The 23,461-nt window shown below is 39.1% G+C and overlaps 2 pseudogenes; both read right to left on the minus strand.

Annotated features, from left to right (window-relative positions):
- Positions 1-10,216: 10,216 nt before the first annotated feature.
- LOC118501131 lies at positions 10,217-11,802 on the minus strand (annotated as a pseudogene).
- Positions 11,803-15,931: 4,129 nt separating this feature from the next.
- LOC114501243 lies at positions 15,932-16,055 on the minus strand (annotated as a pseudogene).
- Positions 16,056-23,461: the final 7,406 nt, after the last annotated feature.

Consider the following 23,461-nt stretch of genomic DNA (forward strand, 5'->3'; position numbering starts at 1 on the left):
AATAAAGTTATGTGTAATAGCATATCTATGAGATGACAATAGTTTACCACATATATCTTTGAGCGAGCATTAAGATCAGCTAAGCCCTCACTGGTGTGGCTCAGTGCCTTGGGCGTCATTGCAAACAGAAAGGTCAGCTGGTTGGAATCCCAGTCAGGGCACATGCCTGGGTTGCAGGCTGGGCCCCAGGGGCAAGCAAGAGGCAATGAATTGGTTTCTCTTGCATGTTGGTATTTCTCTTCTTCTCTTTCTCCCTCCCTTCCCCTTTCTCTAAAACTAAATAAAATCTTTTAAAAAATGATCAACTAATAAAATTGGGAAGTAAAAGAAAATGTTGAAAATGGGAAACACAAAGACATACTTATATGACCCCTCAGATAATCTTTACTGCATCTTTTAGAAAGCTAAGACTCAGTCTCCTGCTTTGGGGAGGCATATGTACTGCAGGTGGGCACAGGATAGTATGCAAATGCTGACTGAGCAGCAGGTTCATTAAATGCAACAGGAGTTCTGACAGGCAGCTAATTTTAAAAAATATATATATTTCATTGATTATGCTATTACAGTTGTCCCATTAACCACCCCCTCCCCATTTAATTCCCCTCCACCCTGCACCTCTCCTCCCACCCGCATTCCCCCACTTAGTTCATGTCCATGGGTCATACATATAAGTTGTTTGGCTTTTCCATTTCCCATACTATTCTTAACCTCCCCCTGTCTATTATGTACCTACTATTTAATGCTTCTTACTTTCTGTACCTTTTCCTCCATTCACACTCCTCCCCACTGATAACTGTCCAGATGATCTCCACCTGTGATTGTTTCTGTTTAGTTGTTTGCTTAGTTTTTGTTTTTCAGGTTCGGTTGTTGATAGTTGTGAGTTTGTTGTCATTTTACTGTTCATAGGTTTTGACCCTCTTCTTTTTCTTAGATAAGTCCTTTTAACCTTTCATATAAGGGTTTGGTAAAGATGAACTCCTTTAACTTGACCTTACCTGGGAAGCACTTTATCTGCCCTTGCATTCTAAATGATAGCTTTGCTGGGTGGAGTAATCTTGGATGTAGGTCCTTGCCTTTCATGGCTTCGAATACTTCTTTCCAGCCCTTTCCAGCCTGCGAGGTTTGAGAAATCAGCTGATAGTCTAAATGGGAACTCCTTTGTAGGTAACTGTTGCCTTTTCTCTTGCTGATTCTAGGATTCTCTACTTCATTTTTACCTTGGCTAATGTAATTATGATGTGTCTTGGTGTTCCTCCTTGGATCCCACTTTTTTGGAACTCTCTGGGCTTCCTGGACTTCCCAGAAGGCTATTTCCTTTGCCAGATTGGGGAAGGTTTCCTTCATTGTATTTTCAAATAATTTTTCGATTTCTTGCTCCTTCTCTTCTCCTTCTGGCACCCTTATGATTTGGATGTTGGAACATTTAAAGTTTTCCGAGAGGTTCCTAAGCCTCTCCCCATATTTTTTGAATTCTTGTTCTTCATTCTACTCTGGTTGAATGTTTATTTCTTCCTTCTGCTCCAAACTGTTGGTTTGAGTCCCAGTTTCCTTCCTTTCACCATTGGTTCCCTGTATATTTTCCTTTATCTCACTTTGCATGGCTTTCACTCTTTCCTCTATTTTGCAATCATGCTCAAGCACTTCTGTGAGCATCCTGATTACCAGTGTTTTGAAGTCTGCATCTGATAGGTTGGCTAGTTCTTCATCGCTTAGTTGTTTTTTCTGGAGCTTTGATTTGTTCTTTCATTTGGGCCATTCTTCTTTGTCTCAGCAGGCCTGTTATGTGGTAAGGGGAAGAGCCTTAGGTATTTGCCAGGGTGGGGCAACCCATGTTGCTGCACTGAGATACTGTATGTGGGGGGAGGGGCCCAAGAGGGAACAATGCCCCTTGCTCAGCTCTTGGTTGGCTTTCAGTCACTTCTTTCGCTACCCACAAGCAAATTGGGCCCTTCTGGTGCTGATTCCTGGTGTTGGGGGTGGTTTGTGTACATTTTAGAACCCTATGGCTCTCTCCAACAAACTCTCCTGAGAGGCTGGGAGTTTCTCCTGCCACCTCAGCCCCCACAGGTTTTTTTAGTCAGAGGTTTAGAGGCTTCCCTGCACTGGAACCCTGGGTTGTGCAGTCTGTCTTGCTCCCCAGTTGTTCCAGTTTATCTGCATGCAAATGTGGAACCGCCTGCTCCACCAGCTGCTGCCTTACCCACCCTGGTCCTCCAGCTGCCACCTTGCCATGAGTCCTCTCCACTCCAGCTGCCCGTTCTGCCCCTCCTACCGGTCTGGATGAATTTTCTTCTTTAACTCCTTGGTTGGTGGACTCCATACAGTTTGATTTTCTGGCAGTTCTGGTCATGTTTTGTTTTTAAATTTGTTGTCCTTTGGTTGTGCGAGGAGGCAAAGTATACCTACCTGCACCTCCATCTTGGCTGGAAGTCCAGAGAGCTAATTCTTCAGTCAGTACCTCAAAGAGTGGCAGGGAAAAGGAAACTGGTATATTATAACCCTTAAATGTCTAAAAAGTTCCAAAGCTGGAAGCAAAACACCTTATTTGTAACTCAGTTTGATATTTCCTAACCACTATGACATTAAAGTAAAATTTTTTAAATAAAAATTTTGAGGAAATAATTTTGTTCTTCAAAGTACAAAAATCAGGACTGGAATTCCCTGCTTCAATAACATCAATCCCCTTCTTGGCTACTTTGGACACTCCAATATCACAACATCTAATATCATATTAATTTTACAAACCTTTAAGAATATTACTTTGCAAAAACTAGCTACTCCACAAATATTTATCATTTTAAAAACAGAGCAATGGTTAAACAAACAGTAGCATATGAGGTTTGTCTGGAAAAAGTCCAGCCATTGTTAATATAATGAGAACAGTTTGTATGAGATTGATGCAACTTGGCAGCCAAGGAGAGTGGACTGGAATGTGCATGTGTGAACAGTAACAACTTCACTGTACAACTCAGTGGAGGCGGCAGACACTGTTGAGTGGGCATGTGTACTGTGTGGCTGTCTGATTCAAAGTGACTGAATGAGAAGAGCAATAGATCTGCAATATATTTTGCAATAAGCTTGACCATCCCTCCATGGAAACTGTTAGGACGATTCAGAAGGCTGCAGCTATGAGAAACTCATGATTGGTAGCTTCATCACAACATGCCTGCTCATACATCACAACTCCTACAAAGTTTTTTGGTGAAACATCAAATCACCTAGGTGATTCAACTCCCCTACAGCCCAAGTTTGGTGCCTTGTGACTTCTGGCTTTTCCCAAAACTAAAATTACCTTTGAAAGGGAAGAGATTTCAGACTGTCAGTGAGATTCAGGAAAATATGACAGGGAAGATGATGGTGACTGGAAGAACTGTGTGAGGTCCCGAGGTGCTACTTTGAAGGGGACTGAAGCATCATTGTCCTATGTACAATGTTTCTTGTAACTTCTTCAATAAATGTCTCTATTTTTCATAGTACATGGCCGGATGCCTTCTGGACAGACTTAGTATATATTATACAAAACCCTATGTAGCAGTTAAAAAAAAAGCAGATGTACATAAACTGGCATGGAAAGATCTCCAAAGCAGTATTGAATGAATTATAAAATGAGCCCTACAGCTTACTACTAGTATTTTTAAAACCCAATGTATTTTCCTCATTTCCAACTCTAACTCTGTTATTTACATTCATGCACAGACAAACGTCTGGAAAGGTACAGTGCAAAGAAGGGGCAACAAGACCAGGAATGAGGGGTTTAGCTTTGCGACGTTATAAAATTTTTACAGGGAAAATGTGTTCATTTATTACTTTAGTAACTAAAGGTTAATATAAAAATTAAGGGAAGCAGCCAAGTGAGAAAAGGTCACTAAATTATATTCACAAATTCAACAGATATTTATTGACTGCCTTACTCTGTGTCAGGAGTTGTGTGGTGCTGGGGTTACAGGAGCAAACAAGACAGAAGCCGCCATTACTGCTTGTCTAGTGGAAGAACCAGAAAATAATAAGGAAAACTATGACAGGGCAGATGATTTCCTTAGTTACAAGGAAAAGCAAACTTTGCTGAACATGTGGAAAAACTGGAACCCCCCAAACATTCCTGGGGAGAATGTAAGAGTGTAGCTGTGCCGGTTTGACAGTGCCTCAGAAAGTTAAACACAGAATGATTGTATTTTCTGTGTTTAACTGCACTGCAATTCCACTTCTAGTTATACACCCAAGGGAATTAAACAGAAACTTGTATACAAATGATCATAGCAGTATTATTTGTAATAGTCAAAATGTTGAACAACCCAAATGCCCATCAACTGATAAATTATGAAGAAAAATGTATGTAATAGAATAGAATATTATTCAGCCACAAAAAGTAATAAAGTACTGGGACATCTTATGGCACGGACACCTTGAAAACATTATGCTAAGTGAAACAAGCCAGACACAAAAGACCAAATTACTCTATGATTCCATTTATATGAAATATCCATTTATATAAAAATGTCTAGATTAAACATGTCTTTAGAGACAGAAAGTACATTAGTGGTTTCTGTGGTAGGAGGGATGAGGCATGTATGTTAATGGGTACAATTTCTTTTTGGGGTGATGAAAATGTTTTGGAATTAGTGTTGATGGATACATAGCTCTATGAATACACTAAAAAACCACTGAAATGATATATGTTAAAAGGGTAAATCATATCTCAACTTCTTAAACATAAAAAAGAGGTAAAGCAGAATTAATAGAGGGAAGGGGGATTTGATATTTTGGATAAAATGTTCAGGAACCTTATTTTGATCAGATCTGAACAACATGAAGAAGCCATCCATGCAAAACTGAAGGTGGGGGTGTTTGTGGGGGAGGAATAAGTCTTCAGGCAGATGCAGAACTGTTCTGAAGGAACAGCAAGGAGGGCCAGCAGTGTGACTTAGTGCAGTAGCAAGGGGGTGAGGCTGTGAGATGCCAGGGTCCAGACTGTTCAGGCTTCTGGACCACAGTAAGGACTGGACTTTATTCTAAGTGACAGAAAAATGCCAGAGGCAGCAGCAATGTGATTTGATACACATTAAAAAAGGTCCACCTCTGCTGCAATAAACTGAGGCAGCAAGAGGAGGAAGGAGAGCTACTAGGAGGCTACTGCAGTAGTCCTGGCAGAGTGATGGCTTCAGTTAGTATAGGTGGTGAACAGTTTCAACATATCAAATCACTACAATGTATACTTGAAGTATTTTACAATTTTATGTCAAGTATACCTCAATGGATTGAAAAAAGTGCATCCAAAATATACTCTCAGATTAGAGTAAAAAAGTTTGCATAGGAGAAAGGAGTCAAGGATGACCCTAATGATTTGGTCTGAGCAAAGAAGTGAGTGGAGGAATGAGCCACTCACTGAGATGAGGAAGCCTCAGAGAAGGCTGGGCAGGGAAAGGGGAGAAATTTGAGATGTCTAATAATCTAGGTGCATATACAAGCATGGAACTCAGTAAAATGGTCAGGCTGGAGTATAAATTTGGAACCAAGGCAGATATTTGAAGTCATGCAAGTACATGACTTGCCAGGGCAGAAATTGGAAAGTCCAGGGATGGAACCCCGGAACACTCTTAACATTTAAATACTTAGGAATAGAATATTTGGCATAATTTATGCCCGCTGAGAGGCAGCAGCTGGTTAGAAGACAAGGCTATCCTTCCATCTTTGTTATTCCTACAGAATCAGACAATCTGATAGATAAAAGATCCTTTAAACCAAGACTTCTCAGGATCAGAGGTGTCTTATCTCTAAATTTTCATACTTCCTCCTTCTCCATTTCTTTGATGTTGGCTGATGGTGTACAAATCTACTGAGCCACCAGATATTCTCAGATTATTTCCTTACAAAATGTGCTGCCTTGAGGATCTCAAGCCAAGTCTTTACTAACACCATACCAAGAGGACAATTCAAAGACCTGTAATTCGGTTTGGGTATATATTTTATTCCAGAAATTTTGGCTTTCCTATTAAAACAATTGGGTCTGATTTCCTTGGGTATGCACATATGTGGTTAGAAACAGTCCTTGTCATGGATAATATACAAATACACAAGCTTTTGGAGAGTAGGGGTATGGGATTCCATTTAGCTCAGTTGGCAAAAAGTCCAACAAAATAATTCAACTGCCTGAGGCAGTGACACTTGTGCAATGGATGTAGCACATTCAAATATTTAGGTACAGAAGGCACAGTTATTGGCATAAACACCAATGATTTCTGCCTTTGTGGTCTGAAAAGCCTCAGTTTCTTCATCTGGGAAATGGAGATAATACCTGTATATTTCATAGGGAATAACTTGCCAGAAGAGTTTTTAAAGAACTATAATAGATGGTCAAATTTCAAATGCAATGAAGGATTTTAAAATCCAGCTAAAGACACTTACAAAATCAGGTACTTACAGTGATTACAGAACTTTTTAAAAATAGTAAAAATTAGAAACAACTTAAATGTCCTTTAAATGGGGCATTATATAAAACAAATTATAGTCTATTCTACAATTGACTGTAATCGCTGTCCTTAAAAAAAAAAGAGGCAGAAGGTAGAGTAGGTCAACACTGTGCTCACCTCCTTCCAGGACCACATCAAATTACAACTAAATTACAGAACAGCCAACCGCCCGAAGACCAGCTGCAGAGAGTCCTACAACAGGATATACAGAAGCAGCCATGTGGATACTGTGAATTGCATTCTTTCTCTCTAAATTTCTGGAATAAACCCTACTTGGTGATGAAAAGAAAAAAGTGGCAATATTACATGTACTGATAAGAAGCAATCTTAAGATGTACAAGTAAGTGAAAAAAGGCTAGGTGTAAAATAGTGTGTAAAGTTTGCTTACATATGATTAATAAAATAGGATATATCTTTGTGTACATAGGGAATATTTCTGGAAAAAATACACAATGCCCTTTATGTCAAGGATATCAAACTAATTTTCACCAGGGGCCACATCAGCCTCACAATTGCCTTCAAAGGGCCAAAATAATTTTAGGACTGTATAAATGTAACCACTCCTTAACTGTTAAGGAGTTGAAATCACATTTGGCCCTTTGAAGGCAACCGTGAGGTGATGTGGCCCCTGGTGAAAATGAGTTTGACCCCCTTGCTTTATGCTGTCTGAACTATGCTTGTATTAGTTACTTAAAAAAAGAAAGAAACCTCTTAAATTTAAAAGTTAACCACAGTGTCAAATATCAGTGAAATAGAATGGGTAATGATTATTATCTTCAATATAAAAAGAGCTTCCTTCAAATAAGAAAAGCTTGCCAAAACACAAATGGATCCAAGATATGGAATTAGCATTTCACAAAAGAAATATACATGGCTCACATGTTTCTAAAATGTTCTTCCTCCCTAGAAATTAAGTAAATTGAAACCAAACACCAGTATTTTACTCATCAGATTAGAAACTTAAAAAAATTATTACACCCAATATTAGTGCACATGTGGATATGCTCACACTTCAAAGGTGAGAGTCGACTGTTACCTTTCTAGCCATACATACCAAAAACCTTAAAATATGCACCTGCACACACACACATACCCCTTTATCTCACATATAAGAACTAATAAATACTACTCACAGCAAATCATGGGAGGGAAGCCAATGTTCATCAAAGAATTAGTTAATAATAAATTATGGTAAAACCAAGTACCTACTAAAAGCTAACTTTCCAAAGAATATGTAAAAATATTAAGAAACTGCTCTGGTTGGTGTGGCTTAGTAGACTGAGCCTGGCCTGTGAACTGAAAGGTCGCCAGTTTGATTCCTGGGTAGTGCACATGCTTGGGTCGCAGGACAGGTCCCCCCAGTTGGGGCTGTGCGAGAGGCAAGAGATAAATGTACCATATTTTGTTGTTTATAACGCGCACTTTTTGCCTACATTTCTGAGGGAAAAATAAGGATGTGTATCATACATAGGTAGTGCCTGAAATACTCTGTTTGGTTTCTTGTGTTTTGTAATTGTTATATAAAATTTCTTGTACCATATGTTCAAAAAATATTAAAATTCCTTTATAACAAAGTACCTAAATATAAACAAACAAATAATTGAATTAAAAAATAAATTGAAATGAAATCAATAAATTGAAATGAAAGATTTTTTTCCTGAAAGTTCGGGCCTAAACCGACAATGTGGGTGCCCATTATACATATTTTGTATTATACACTACAAAATACAGTATCTCTTGCACACTGATGTTTCTCTCCCTGTCTTTCTCCCTCCCTTCCCCTCTCTCTAAAAGTAAATAAAATCTTTAAAAAATATTCACAACACACGGGAGAAAAAGGGTTAGTAAAAGAGAGCAGCATATACATCCTGATCTCATGGATGCAAGTAAGAAATATACACCCATAGGCACCTGGAAAGACATATAGTGATCCCTCACCTATCGCGGGAGTTACGTTCCAGAGGGCCTCAGGATACAGGTGAAAATCCGGGAAGTAGCGATGTTATATTTATTTTATTATTTATGTATATTTAAGGCTTTATAAATCCTTCCCACACTCCTATAAATCTTTCTCTCTTATTAACCTTTCCCACACTCTTGTAAACACTTCACATGCTCTTAAACATTTTCTACACTCTTAAACCTATGTAATTTTAACAACATATAAAATTCTATGTGGGTACAGTATATTGCAAAATCCCACAATACAGTGAAAATTCCATGATACAGAATTAGATATATATATTTTTAAAAACCCGTGATACAGTGAAGCCTCAATAAGTGAACTGCGATACAGTGAGGGACAACTGTATACCGAAATATTAACATTACTTCTGGGGGTAGATTATAGGTGATTTTGGCTTTTCTTTTACTGTTTGGTTTCTCCCATTTTTTAATAAGCATGTATTGCTTTTAAAATAGGGGGAAAGTAATAAATGGTATTGAAAAAAACCCCTCAGAAGATAAAAATCTAGTTATACATTTTCATCTAATTTTTTTGATAACATCTTTTTAAATTGTTCATTTTTTAATTTTTAAATGTCTAAGAATCATATCTAAATCTATGTATGAAAAAAGAAAATGTGTAGGAAGATACTTTTATATAGCAATAAAACAGTTATCAAATACAAAGGGGTAGAAATATTGCTTTATTTGAGTGACTTACGTCCAAATTAATTTATGTGTTCAAAAAAGTCCTAATGAGCATCCAAACAAAACAAAACAAAACAAAACAAACCATACACAGCTTCCACAGGAATAAGAACAAAAGAAAATGGGGTTAATGACTGCCCCAAGTGATATTTCCTAAAAGAAAAAATGTAATTATTTAACCTTTCTTCTTCTGAGGCAGGATAAGTGAACTGCACCCATCATAAATAAAATTTTCTTACTTTACAAGGAGGAAAGACTGTGATCCTGCTTTGATGAGTCTGAAATATAAAATATAACGTCCACTCTTCTGATCACAATGAGGGAAAAAATCATTCTTCAACATTTCAATTCTCATGCAATGAAATCCAAAGGTCTGTTAAATCCACCTTTTCGATTCATGTATTGCCTATGACAAAAAAAAATTCAATGTTTATTTTAAAAAATTCTGAACTCCTCTTATAAAAAATAATCACATGCTTCAGAGAATAAACCTATAAATCACCTTTAAGGTGGCAAAGTTTAGGATAAGAAGTATTCAAGATTACTTAATGTACATTAAGAAAATACTACTTCACTTTCAAAATAAGCCAAAGTATTTTAGATTTCCATAAAATCCAAAAAGAAATATGGAAATATACTTTCAAAACTATTTGGGAAGGTCCCAAAGACTTAAAAAATGAACTGAAAATCCTTACTTATTTCAGGTAACACTAAACACCTAGTGTAAGGAAATAGAGCAGAGTTCCAAAATAGGTACCCATCAAGTAAATCCAATTGCATACTGTACTGGTTTTCTCCATAAAACTTTATTTTTTTAATCTGTGATTTTATTTTTAATCATCTTAAGCCTTATGATCACATAATCACCATTTTGTGCTGATGATCTGTTCTCCTCTACTTTAATCCTTCTATTGAGTTGGCAAAAGTACCATTACCAATCATACACACATACAGTAATTCTACAGTTGTTTTTGAATAGCTGTTCAAGACAATCCTGAATTACAACTTTGACTTAAAGAATTCACAAAGTTTGCTACTCCACTTTGTCATACTGAATTTCAAAAGTATCTGACCTTATAGATCATCAATAAAATGTGAGAAGTGTTAAATATTCTTCATTTGATATTATATGCGAACCACACTAAAATGACTTTCATCAGGTAAAAGGCAACAGCTTAGATAAAGGAAATTTTAATTAAATTGGCATAGTTCGGACCAAAAAGATAAAATGGACAATGACAGCTTAGCTTCAGCTCTTTACTTTTAACAGGGTAATGAACACAATTTGAAACACAAGTGAGTCTTGCTGCTTTAAGAAACAGTGAAGGGGACTTCCTCAGTATTTAAACATGTTAGTACAGTTACAGAAATCTAAATACGAAACCAGTTTCCTACAGGTTTTTAGATGGCATTCACCATCTCTGAAAAGTTGAACATAGAATCAAGTCTAACCACCTTTTTAGAAGGTGAAAATAGTGATAGAATTTGGTGAACCGAAATTACCATCAAAGTGCAAAAAGCTGATCATATTCATTTAACTACAAGCCCATCTTACTTAAATCAGAACTGCCCAAAAGAAATGTTCTATCAGCCATTCATGAGCTGAATGCTGATGTATGAGATCAATGTAAATATGGTACACATAAAAAAGGTCATGAGACATTTGTAATAATAAGGCAGTGGTCAACTGTTACTCATTAGTTGCTTTTTTTTTTTTTAAAGATAAGCTATCAAGTCTTCCCTTTATGTACTTTTCTTAATGCCAATGAAGATAACTTTTGTTCCAGGGATATACTTGACGGGATTCTCCAAATACTCCATAAGTGCAGCCTCTCCTCAGGTTATGCCTTTGTTCTTGTTGGCATCCACATAAGAAAATCCAGGGGCCTGACCTGTCTTTCGCCCAAACAGACCATGGAGATTTGGCCCAGTCTTGTGCTTGCTTCCTTTTCCCACAGTATGGCACCGGGCACACTGCGGAACAAAAACCTTCTTGCCCTTCTCAACATCACCCATTTTTAAACCACTGTCTGTTACATACAACACAGAGGTTCTCACTCCCAAACTTGATGTCCTGTTCTTTCCTAAAATTTTATTTGAAGGTAACTTTACAAAGGAATGTCAATGATGGTTCTGGTTCCTTAACTCACAGCATTCTCAAAACACATTATTCATATTGTAAATTAACTGGAATGTTAGTCTCTTGTCAGTAGTAAAGGTAGAGGTAATGTTTGAAGATGTCTTGACTTTTCCATTCATCAGGATTTCACTCAAATTTCAACTATGAATTGGTTTGTCCTGTGGTACTGATAAAATCTCTGTACTTAACAGAAGAATGTATTTACAACTGAAATCCTAACATAACCAATGTAAGTAAGTAATTCAGGAGGGATGTATTTTAAGTCTATAATTATAATGAAATTAAAGCCCAAAGCCTTTTTAAAAAATAATGTTTTAAAGAACTATCTATACAGTCCTAAAACATTAAGCCAACTATCCTTCTCTATAATAATGAATAGTTCACATGTAAATTGGAAATTAACACACCAGACTATAAACAAGAAGATTCAAACAAGGGACTGTATGGAAAACTGCTACATTTCCTACAAACACAATTATCCCATAATAAATTCTTTCCCAAGAACATAATTTATATCATCAGTTCAAACTTAATAATGGGGGTTAATGCATACCTGTACTTCCTCTTCTGAGACACATTTATGGCATAGGCATTTACAGAGCCATCCACCTTTTTTCCCTGGAGAAAAGCAATAAAAAAATACAAAAAACAGAAGGATATATTATTCCTGCCAAGGTGGAGGTGTAGGTAGACACTGTGCCTCCTCACACAACCAAATTAAGGACAACAACAAATTAAAAACAAAATAACAACCAGAACGGACAGAAAATTGAACTGTATGGAAGTCGGACAACCAAGGAGTTAAAATAGACACATTCATCTAGACCGGTAGGAAGGGCAGAGTCAGGCAGCCGGGTGGAGAGGGGTCTCGGCACAAAAAGCGGTGGCACTGAGTGCGTAAGGCATCCTGGGCACGCAGGTGGTGGCTGGCAGACCCCAGCCAGGCACGGGGTGGCAATGGGCAGACCCAGCGAGGTGGTGACTGTGAAGTGAAGGTGGCTGGCTGACTGGGCGGTCCCACATGCATATGCAGATAAACCGGGCAAGGCTGGGGAGCGAGACAGACCAAGCAACCCAGGGTCCCAGGGCGGGTAAATAAAGCCTCAAAACACCGACTGAAAACACCTGTGGGGGTTGAGGCGCAGGGAGAGACTCCCAGCCTCACAGGAGAGTTCTTTGGAGAGACCCACAGGGTCCTAGAATGTACACAAGCCCACCCACACAGGAATTAGCACCAGAAAGGCCCAGTTTGCTTGGGGGAAGTGGCGGAAGGGACTGAAATCCCACAAAGAGCAGAGGAGGCACCATTGTTCCCTCTTGGCCCCCTCCCCCACATGCAGCATCACAACCCAGCAACAGGGTTGCTCTGCCCTGGTGAACACCTAAGGTTCTGCCCCTCATACATAACAGGTGTGACAAGGCCAAAAAAAAAAAAGGCCCAAATGGAAGAATGGATCAAAGCTCGACAGAAAATACAACTAAGTGACCAAGAGATAGCCAACCCATCAGGTGCATAGTTCAAAGCACTGGTGATCAGGATGCTCACAGAATTGGTTGAATTTGGTCACAAATTAGATGAACAAATGAAGGCTATGCTAAGTGAAATGAAGGAAAATGCACAGGGAACCAATAGTGATAGAAAGAAAACTGGGACTCAAGTCAATGGAGTGGACCAGAAGGAAGAAAGAAACAACCAAACAGAAAAGAATGAAGAAACATGAATTCAAAAAAATGAGGAGAGGCTTAGGAATTTCCAGGACATCTTTAAACGTTCCAACATCCAAATTATAGGGGTACCAGAAGGGGAAGAGGAAGAACAAGTGGAGAAGTTATTTGAACAAATAATAAAGGAGAACGTCCCCACTCTGGCAAAGGAAATAGACTTCCAGGAAGTACAGGAAGCTCAGAGTCCCAAAGAAGTTGGACCCAAGGAGGAACACACCAAGGCACATCATAATTACATTACCCAAGATTAAAATGAAGGTGAGAATACTAGAAGCAGCAAGAGATAAGGAGAGCATTACCTACAAAGGAGTTCCCATAAGACTGTCAGCTGATTTCTCAAAAGAGACCTTACAGGCAAGAAGGGGCTGGAAAGAAGTATTCCAAGTCATGAAAGGCAAGGACCTACATCCAAGATTGCTCTATCCAGCAAAGCTTTCATTTAGAATGGAAGGGCAGATAAAGTGGTTCTCAGATAAGGTCAAGTTAAAGGAGTTCATCATCACCAAGCCCTTATTTTATGAAATGTTAAAGGGACTTATCTAAGAAAAAGAAGATAAAAAACATGTACAATAAAATGACAGCAAACTCACAATTATTAACCACACCTAAAACAAAAACAAAAACAAACTAAGCAAACAACTAGAACAGGAACAGAACCACAGAAATGGAGATCACATGGAGGGTTAGCAACAGGGGAGTGGGAGGAGGAGAGAGGGGGGAAAAGGCAGAGAATAAGTAGCATAGATGGTAAATACAAAATAGACAGGGGGAGGGCAAGAGTAGTATGGGAAATGTAGAAGCTAAAGAAGTTATGACACATGGACTTAAACTCAAGGGGGGAATGTAGGTGGGAGAGGGTGTGCAGGGTGGAGGGGAGTGAAAGGGGGAAATGGGACAACTGTAATAGCATAATCAGTAAAATATATGAAAAAAAAAAGGATGTATGCCTCAATTCAAAGAGCTGGACCCCACAGACATACTTAAATGACAAGACACATCCAAGAATGAGGTAGTCCAATGAGAGAAAGAATTTTCAGATCCTGATGCTATCCCATGAGCTTCCAAGTATTAGAATTTTGTTCACCTTTTTAGAGTCACAGGTAAGCAAATAATACAATATTCAAACCTACAAACATTGAAGGTTTATGTATTATATGTAAGGCATGCAGGGAAATAGAGTAGCAAATCCTAACCTTTTCTGGTCAAAGAATTCTTTGAAACCACATACAAGTTAAGGATAGTTTATCTAGAAAAATTCTTGTTCTCAAATCACGGCTGATCAGTCACCATTTACTTAGATCTCATTCATTGCATGGGCCTTGTAATTTGGATTTTTAAATAAAAAATTAGAACACAGAACCAGATGATAATGTTGAGTGTCACTTGTATCTTGGCCTTTTCTCATGTGGCATCTATACTCTTTTTCATTAATTCTTTTGATTCAGCCAAGTTAACTCACTATCTCACCACTTGCTGTTCATCATGCCTGAATCACCATCCCACCTCCCATCCAATCTTCCACTATCGGGTTCTTATACATAGTTCAAGGCCCAATTCAAATGATCCAGCTGGCAGGAAGGGCTCTCTTCTCTAGCTCCCACAGAATGTTAACTGGGCTTTCCTCCCAATACCTTCCATGTTCTAACCTGCATCATCACAATGTACAGTATATACTTCATGTTATTTTTCCTATAAGACTGAAATTTTCTTGTTGGAGGGATATGACTGTGAGTCACCTTTTCATTCTCACATCTTAGGCCACTGAACTTGCAAGTGCTCAGAAAATGATTTTAAGTGTGTGAGCATCATTGGTTGCTCAATCTCTCTCTCTCTCATACATACCATGCACACGACCCTTAACCTCCTCCTTCCCCTACTGTTACTCATGGGACTGTACCATATCTGTGTAGCATACTTGTTAAACATCTGTGTTAGGACAAAAAAAGGATTCTTATTCACTGGCCTACAGGCATGTACAAATGAGGTACATATTTGAAGTGGAGCTAAAATAAATACATTTGGTTTTAATTTTCTATTCCTATTTTCACTACATTTTCAGGAAGGGGAGAATACTGGGTGAATTACTTGAGGTATATGATTTTGACTTCTAAAGAACAGGAGGTAGGCATGAGTTAGAAAGACTGGCTTGGAAAAAAAGTAAATAATGCTAACCTTGTACTAAGTTCAATGGCTAAAGTCTTAATGATTTTTGAAAAACTATTTGTGGAATTGTATATTAATAGCCCTATTTTCTTTTACATGATGTGATAAAAAATTATCTGTTAATAAATACAACCAAACTTTGAATTTTTCTAAAATGTTAAAATGGAAGGGAAAATAAGTGACTACACTGGCATATGAAAAGGTCCCACTATAGATCTATGATGAAATATAACAAGATATACACTGCTAAAAAACACAAATAAGCTTATAACACTGTATATAAACTAAATTAGCATTCTTGTAGATGTCATTAAAAAGCAACTCATATCATTTATTCTGATAGTATTCAATAATTTTATGGGATCTATAAATTTTCAGCTAATTTTTCCTTTATAAACAAACGCCTTCAGTATAGACAACATTTTAAAGCAAGTAAGACTTCATCTTTACATCAGACTCTCAGGAATTTCAAACACTGGGCAATAGTAACCCCACTGCCCAAAAAAGAAAATAATTCTGTAAGTTCCCTCTCTATTCTCCTAAGAACAATAAAATTAGTGTTGCTTTACTTCAGAGATATTATTATGTATCCTATATACATTAGTAAATAGTTTCACTTATACTCTTTGGAAAACAAATATTCAAGGGAAAAAAAGCTGACACATAAATTGCACTAAATTCCAAAGTGGGATTCACATAACCATTTGTGAGAATAAGAGCTCATTCTTAATTTTCTCACTTCAAAATAGTCATGCCTGAGTTATACACTGTCTTTTTTTTGCCAGGGGAAAATGCAAATGCAGTCTCCTATTCCCACAAAGTATGCACTTGGCTTTCCACATTTGGATAAGGCTCACCCTGGGAAAACTACCTTCATGATCATGGTATCTCCCCTGTCAGGTAAGCAGGGAGGGAGAAAGAGTGGGAAAGAAACATCAATGTGTGAAAGAAACATGGATCGGTTCTCTCTTGCACACACCCACCTGGAGACCTGGCCCACAACCCAGCCATGTGCCCTGATGGGAATCGAACCAGAAACCTTTTGGTTCGCAGGCTGGTGTTCAATCCACTGAGCTACACCAGCCAGGGCTATGCTGTCGTTAAAAACAAAACAAAATATGTGCACCCTACACAATCACATTGGTTAGAAACTCTTACAGCATGTGAAACTACACCACTCCATTCACAACTCAATGGAATACAAAATTAGGGCAAGAGCATTATTTTTGTCTAAAATCTCAATTTTCATTTAGAAAACTAAACAGACTTAAAATTCTAGAGAAGAAAAAGTTTTAAAAATGTATTTTCTCTCCAAACACTCTCCCTTTTTTGTATCCTTACTAGCCCCCTCTTTCCTCCTCCCCTTTCCATTTCCTCTTTCCAACTCCCCTCTCCTCTATTTCTCTCTTTACCCATATCTCCCTGTCTCTGCTCTCTCCCCTCTTCCTCCCTATAACTGACTTTGTCGTTCCACAATCCCTTCCTTTTTCCTCCCCCATTTCCTCATTCTTTCCAGTGTTGCGGTGAAGGCTAGATAGCATTCAATCTCCAATCAACCCTCTTCTGAGCTGTGAGATGTGTACAGCTACCCAATGTCATCTTTATCTGGCAGCTGAATTTCCCTCTTCTGTTTCCTGGCACTTCCCCTTTCCATAACCTTTTCTTGGTTAACCAACCCTTCAGCCTGTCACCTTAAGAGTCATCACTGGCTGCTCACTCCCACTCCTACTACTAACTCTGGCTCCTGAATGGTTCTCAACATTACAGCCCCTCCTGTCAGTTTGGGTCTTCATTATCTTTTACTTACACAGCTCAGCAGTTCTCCCTGAATCTTCAATCTAACCTGCCTCCCACCTGTACTCCAATGCTGCCCTGGGTCATTTTTCTAAAGCACACATATAATCCTATCTCTCCATTTCTTAAAAATCACTGCTTTCTCTCAACACCTAAAGAATCAATTCTAAATTCCTTAACACGGCTAAGAGCAGCAAAAGCCCCTCCACGATTTGCTTTCTACTTCTATTTCCAGCTTCATTGTAGCCACTAGCCCATCAGCATCCTTTTACCAGTCACTGAATTTGAAATTCCCACAATACACCATGCTCCTTCATGCCTACATGGCATTTTCATGAGCTCTTCCTTTTACTTCGAATGATTTTCCTCCTCTTTTTCGTACTGGCCCTTTAAGACCTAACTCAACAGCATCCCAGGCAAACACTTCCCAGATCAAACAGCACCTCACTGCTTCCTCTCTGTGCTTTCAAAGCCCTTCATACAGAGAGTTATTGTCTTTTAACTGAACAAACTTATATCAGCAGAAGAAATTACACTAGTGATAGTAGAGAATATGGAAAAAGGGGACAGTCATAATGAATTAATTCAACTCAGAATGCTTAACGGGCTGCATATTTTACTTACTTTTGTGGAGTCAAACGAGGCAAATCCCATTAACTTCATCATTTCTATTTCTTCCTCTGTTTTGCCCTCCAAGTCTTCCTCTGCAAAAGTAACTTATAATTTTTAAAACTCTTATCATTTTATATATAACAGGAAAAGTGGTAATAGATTAATAGTCATTCTACCTTCCCATCAGAGAATATTTAAAACAATTAGCTTAATGATTGAGTCTAACAAAAAAAAATCCTCTTCAATTTGGGCAGAATATAAGTTAAGGTGCAACAAAGGAATGTGCTCCCCACCTTCCACAGGAGAGACTGCTTAAAAGGACATGGCTGAAGCCTTCTGGCAGTACCGCCTTTAATATCAGACATGACACTTGTTTCGAAGGTACTTCCAAAATAGAATATGCTCACATTTTTAACTTTCCTTCCTATGTCAGAAGCATGACAGATAACCAGGAACTCACTAAAGTACAATTAAAAATCTCAAAGCCATATGCAATGAACACTATAAAAAACTTAATATATTTCAATGTTCAAAAATTATACAATTATCAAAATGACTGAAGTTATCTAAACAAGGCCGTATTCTTCCTATAGTTATTTATCAGATAACTTTACCAGTAATCTGACGTTCTTTGCTCTTTGTTTCTTTTGCTTCTTTCTTTTCCTCATCTCTCCTTTCTTTCAGTCGAGAAGGGGAAGGAGATGTGGATCTATGTCGCCTTGGGGACCTAATATTTTAATAAGTGAAGAAGTCAGAAACAGAGACATACCTGGTCACTTGTGTCAGTCAGCAGAGATGCACATGAGTGCCAGAAAGGTAAAAGCTGGACAAAAGCCAGACTCCAGAGAAGTCTGAGGGGTCTAGTTCTTATAGAAGAATAAGTTAGAAGGTTCTGCCTAGGCCCTGATTGTTAGCTAGGGCTAAAATTTGTTTTTGTACGGCAGAAAAATGTAACTAAACAGTTTCTAACAATTACACATAAACATGCAAAAAGTTGACTTAAACAGCAATTGATGCTTATTAAGTAAAAGGTGAAAGGTTTATACAATCTGAAGAGAAACCAGAGTACTGATACTTACTAAGAATTAAGAGTCCATTCTAAGGTTCTTCCAAGATCTTATATTCTTGGTTATATAGTTGACTAAACCATTATCACAAAAAGTTAATATAAAACAAAACAAATCCTTATTTCTTATTCTTGTCAAGGACCATGATAAGTGCTTTTCCCACATCATTTCTCTTTATTCCTAAAGGCAACTCGAGGAGTACTGATTTACTAATCCATTTATCAATGGGGATGTTAGGTTTAGAGTGAAGTAGGCTTAAGTTCCCTTCATTTCATGACACTTAAGCCGCCTTATAAGTGATGAAAACAAAGTCAGAGGCAACAACTACTTTCTTTGGGATTTGTGGTAAAACCCCTGGTTATTTTCTGCACTTATCTGGAGCGTCTTCTGTGCGGGGATCGTGAGCGGCTCCTTCTCCGATCTCTCTCCCGGGACCGGGACCTTTCTCGGCGCCTGCGTTCTCTCTCCCGGGAGGTGGACCGGGACCGCCTGCGCTCTAATACAAACGCAAAATTGCAGAGCCAAAATTACCTAAAATTCTTGGAGCCATGCTGTTCAATACAAATATAATGTGAGCCATATCTAGTAGCCACATTAAAAAAGTAAAAACAGCCCTGGCTGGCGTAGCTCAGTGGATTGAGCACGGGCTGGGAACCAAAGTGTCCCAGGTTCGATTCCCAGCCAGGGTACATTCCTGGGTTGCAGGCCATAACCCCCAGCAACCGCACATTGATGTTTCTCTCTCTCTCTCTCTCTCTCTCTCTCTCCCTCCCTCCCTCCCTCCCTCTCTCTCTCTCTCTCTCTCTCTCCCCCCATCTCCCTCCCTTCCCTCTCTAAAAATAAATAAATAAATAAAATATTTTTTAAAAAAGTAAAAACAAAAAACAAAAAAAACCCAACAGGTGAAATTAATTTTAACAGAATATTGTTTGACTAAACACATATATTTCCAAAGTATTATTTCAACATATAAAAATTACTGAGATTGTTACTTTTTTTTTTGGTAGTAAATTAAGGAAATCTGGTTCTATGGTTACACAGCACTTCATAATTCTGATTGAGCACATCTTAAGGCAGGGGTGTCAAACTCATTTTCACGGGGGTGGAGGTGGTGCACATCAGCCTCGAGGATGCCTTCAAAGGACTGAAATAATTTTAGGGCTGTATAAATGTAACTACTCCTTAACTGTTAAGAAGTTGAAATTATATTGGGCCCTATTGAGATTTACGTGGCTCAACAACCATGTGTGGGTGGTAGCCTCATTTAACTTTTAAGAACGTCAAGTCTTGACTAGTTGAAGGTGGTAAAAACTGACTAGGGGGCAGAGCCAAGGGTCTAAGTCAGATCTGCTCCAAATCTGGCGTCCTTTACATCGCTCTGCTTCACTTATAGCCGTGGGGACCAGAAGACCTTACCACGTGAGCTCCCTGGGCGCAATATTCTAAATATCAATTTCCCTAGTATAAGTGGGGCATTTGAGGTCCAGGCTGTACCACATGCTGAGTGTTATGGAATGTGACATTAATATTCCCATCAGTTTTTAAAGCTAGGTAATAGCACCTCCAGTGTCTAATTACGGGAATTCAGTCTCAAAAAGGTTGGATGACTTGCACACATTCACTCAGAAATTAAATGAGGGAACCGTGGTCTGATTCTCAATCAGCCAGTCACAAGAATAACAACAGTTACTATAAAAGGCTGTCAAAGAGTCAGCGAAACCCCAATTTATTAGAGAAAAAAACTGCTTTAAATTCGGAGGGCCAGGTACTCCTCTCCCCTCCATCCCCCACTCTTCTCAGGAATAAAGGGCCTGTCTCTCCGTGGCCCTAGGACTGAAAAAAATGGGGTGCGCCTCCAACAGACCCCCCCGACCCTCCGATCTGCTTCTGGACTCACCCCTCCGCGGAGACCGGCTGCGGCTGCGACCCATTCGGAGATCTCTTCTACCTCACACTGCCCCGGAAACGAAAGTGCGACAACTTCTGGGAGAGCCGGAACTGCGCTTTCACTTGCCGACTGGAAAACGTTCACACGATTCGCAAGGGTTCCGGCTTCTAAAGAAGTGGGTTTGAGCTAAACCATCTGAGGTCAGAAATGCTGGTGAGAACCAAGTTCTTATCTCTGGTCTTCCAGCCCCATTTTTGCCATGGCTTTTGTGTTCACGGTGGGCATTAAAGTATGCTAATTGATGTTATTATAGAAATCTGGAAAAAACCCTTATCCCTCCCCCCCTCATTTTCCTTTCTAGTCATTGCCCACCTGCACAAAAGGTTTCTTATCAAACCAATTCTAAACATAGCGTTCGCAGTTTAAGTCCACAGGGGGAAGCATCAGGGTGGATCAGGAGGCAGAGGGAGCGAGGGGGAAAGCATGGATAAGAGACTTTATTGTGGTTTTTGCTGGAAGGAATAGGGGAAGCAAGCTTATAATTGGCGAGTTTGAATACTTTTAAGGGATTTTGGGAAGTAGGGGCTTTCCGGAATTGTTTGGTACCTGGCCCTGGGGTTGTTAGGGCAGAGGAATATTGTCTGGCTTGTAAGAGTTTAGTAAAGAAGGTGGTTGGAGAATAAAGGATGCCAGTTCAAAGGCAGGCTTCCAAGTTGTCAAAGCATCAGAAAAAAAAAAAAAAAAGAAAGACAAAGGCATGATTAATGCAATTATTCACATGAACATTTATTGCACACCTGTATGCCAGACGCTTAGTCAGTGAAAAAGATATGCCTGCCCTTGAGTAGACTGCTGGCCACTGAGGGACACAAACAAGTAAACAGTGTGATGTGCACTGATAGAAGAACATTATGAGGGCACATAAGACCGGTACCTAATTGGTTTTGAGGGGGAAGGTTGTCAAGAAAAGTTTCCAGAAGGAAATGATGTCCAAACAAGACCTTAAAGATGAGTAGAAATTAGCCAGGTGAGATAGGGTGACATTTGTAGTAGGGGGAGGTGGAAGAGATTGTCAGGCAGAGGAGGCTGCACATGCAAAGGTGAGGATGGGCTATGCAGAGAACTGAAAGTATGACAGCCACTTAGGGAACAAGGAGTGGAAATGTAAAGAAAAGGCTAGAATAGACTTGTAAACTGACAGTTATCTTGAGACAAAGGCAGTAGGGAACCTTTGAAGGTTTTAAGGATGGCAGGGAATCAGACTTGAATTTATTAAGAGAACACTGAGTAATGTAGAGACTTGACTGGGGGAATATAATAATAGGAGGCTGGTACAATAATCTAGATGGGAAATTACACTGACATGTACTAAAATGGTGTAAGTAGGTATGGTGGAAAGTGCCTACATTTGAGAAATAGTTGGTGAAACTAGAAAAACTTGGTGATTTTTGGATGCAGAGGATGAGGGAATTAGAAGACTTAAGAACGACATTCGGGTTTCTCATTTGTGAAACTAGGTAGATGATGGCATTATTTGATAAAGTATGTAAGATACATTTTGGTAAGAATATACATTCAGATTGTTAGGTAGATAGATAGCAAACCAGGGCAGGGAGGAGGGAGGCAAGTCTCACCCACTAACTCAGCAGTCCTGAGCCTGGTCCAATGATATTGCCAGGTGTTCCAGCATCACAAGAAACAACAGGCTAGCACTGGAGGAGGGGAGCCCTTGAAACTCTCTATGTATTGTTTCATTTATCTGGGAAAGAAAGCCTTTGAAACTGTGCTCATCCCAAGGCCTGGAAGGTGGGAGAGGGTTCACAGCATTCAAAGAAGCAGCCCATAAAACAAGTTTGGTTAATTGCCTGCCTCTGGTTACAGAGTCCCTGATGGTTACAAAAAGAGCCCATAAGTAACTTTGGGTAACTGCCTCAACTTTAATTAACTACCTCCTGTCACCTGTCTGTTTTACAACAAGATGACCAAACTGTGGTCTGGAGCAAGATAAGGGTTCAGGCTAACATAACAGATCTCCACACATACATTTGGGTAGTCATGTACCCTGGGGGAGGCTGGCACCACCTTTACCTGCCAATCAATATGTAACTTCACCCGAATCCTGCCAATTATATAAGTCCTCAGGATAAAGGAACTGATGCTTTTGTCATTGCTGCTTTTTGCTGCCCTTACCTTGCCCTCCCTTGAACCTACTATGCCTTTCAATCCCCACCTTGGCAAGGCCCATTCTTTTCTAGAAGAACGTATCACTAATAAACCCTCCTTACATACTAATAGACTTGCCTATCTGTAATTCTTTACTGCATCAGCAAGAACTGAGTTTCTTCCATAACAAGATCAGGACATGCTAATTTCAGGTGTCATTTTGAATACCCAAGAGATGCCAACTAGATGTGTATCTGGAAATGCAGAAGGCAGACTTAGGTTGGAACTACAAAAAAAGTGATAATCGGAATGCAGATGTTCATTTGAAGCCCTAAGAGTACATGGAATCAGCTGGTGCAAGCTTGGGAAAGAAAATGGCCTGGAGATAGCCAGAGGAAGAGCCCCACAGAAGACTAAGGAATGGCCAGAAAAACAAGGAAAACTGGGGGAGTGTGATATCAAAGAAGCTTAAGAGAAGGCTGCTTTTTTAAAGGAGAACAAACTGGTTAATTTTAAATATTCATTAAAAGGAGTGAAGAAAAAATCCTAAACACATGAAACCTACAGGATTTAGCAACTGTTTGTTGACTAGGAAAGTTTTAGTGAAGTTGAGTTGTGAATGGCTTTTGAAGTGAAGGCAATTTGGAGAACCGTCTGAAGCGTGACGGAGGCAGGGAAAAATGTGGTAGTGGGTAGAGGTGAAGGTGTGACTGATGGTTTTTCAAAGATGGGAGAAACTTAAGCCTGCTTAAATATTGGAGTGAATGAGTGAGTATAGTGAAAAAAAAAA

This window comes from Phyllostomus discolor, chromosome 6 (assembly GCF_004126475.2).
Source record: "Phyllostomus discolor isolate MPI-MPIP mPhyDis1 chromosome 6, mPhyDis1.pri.v3, whole genome shotgun sequence".
In the NCBI taxonomy this organism is placed as follows: Eukaryota; Metazoa; Chordata; class Mammalia; order Chiroptera; family Phyllostomidae; genus Phyllostomus; species Phyllostomus discolor.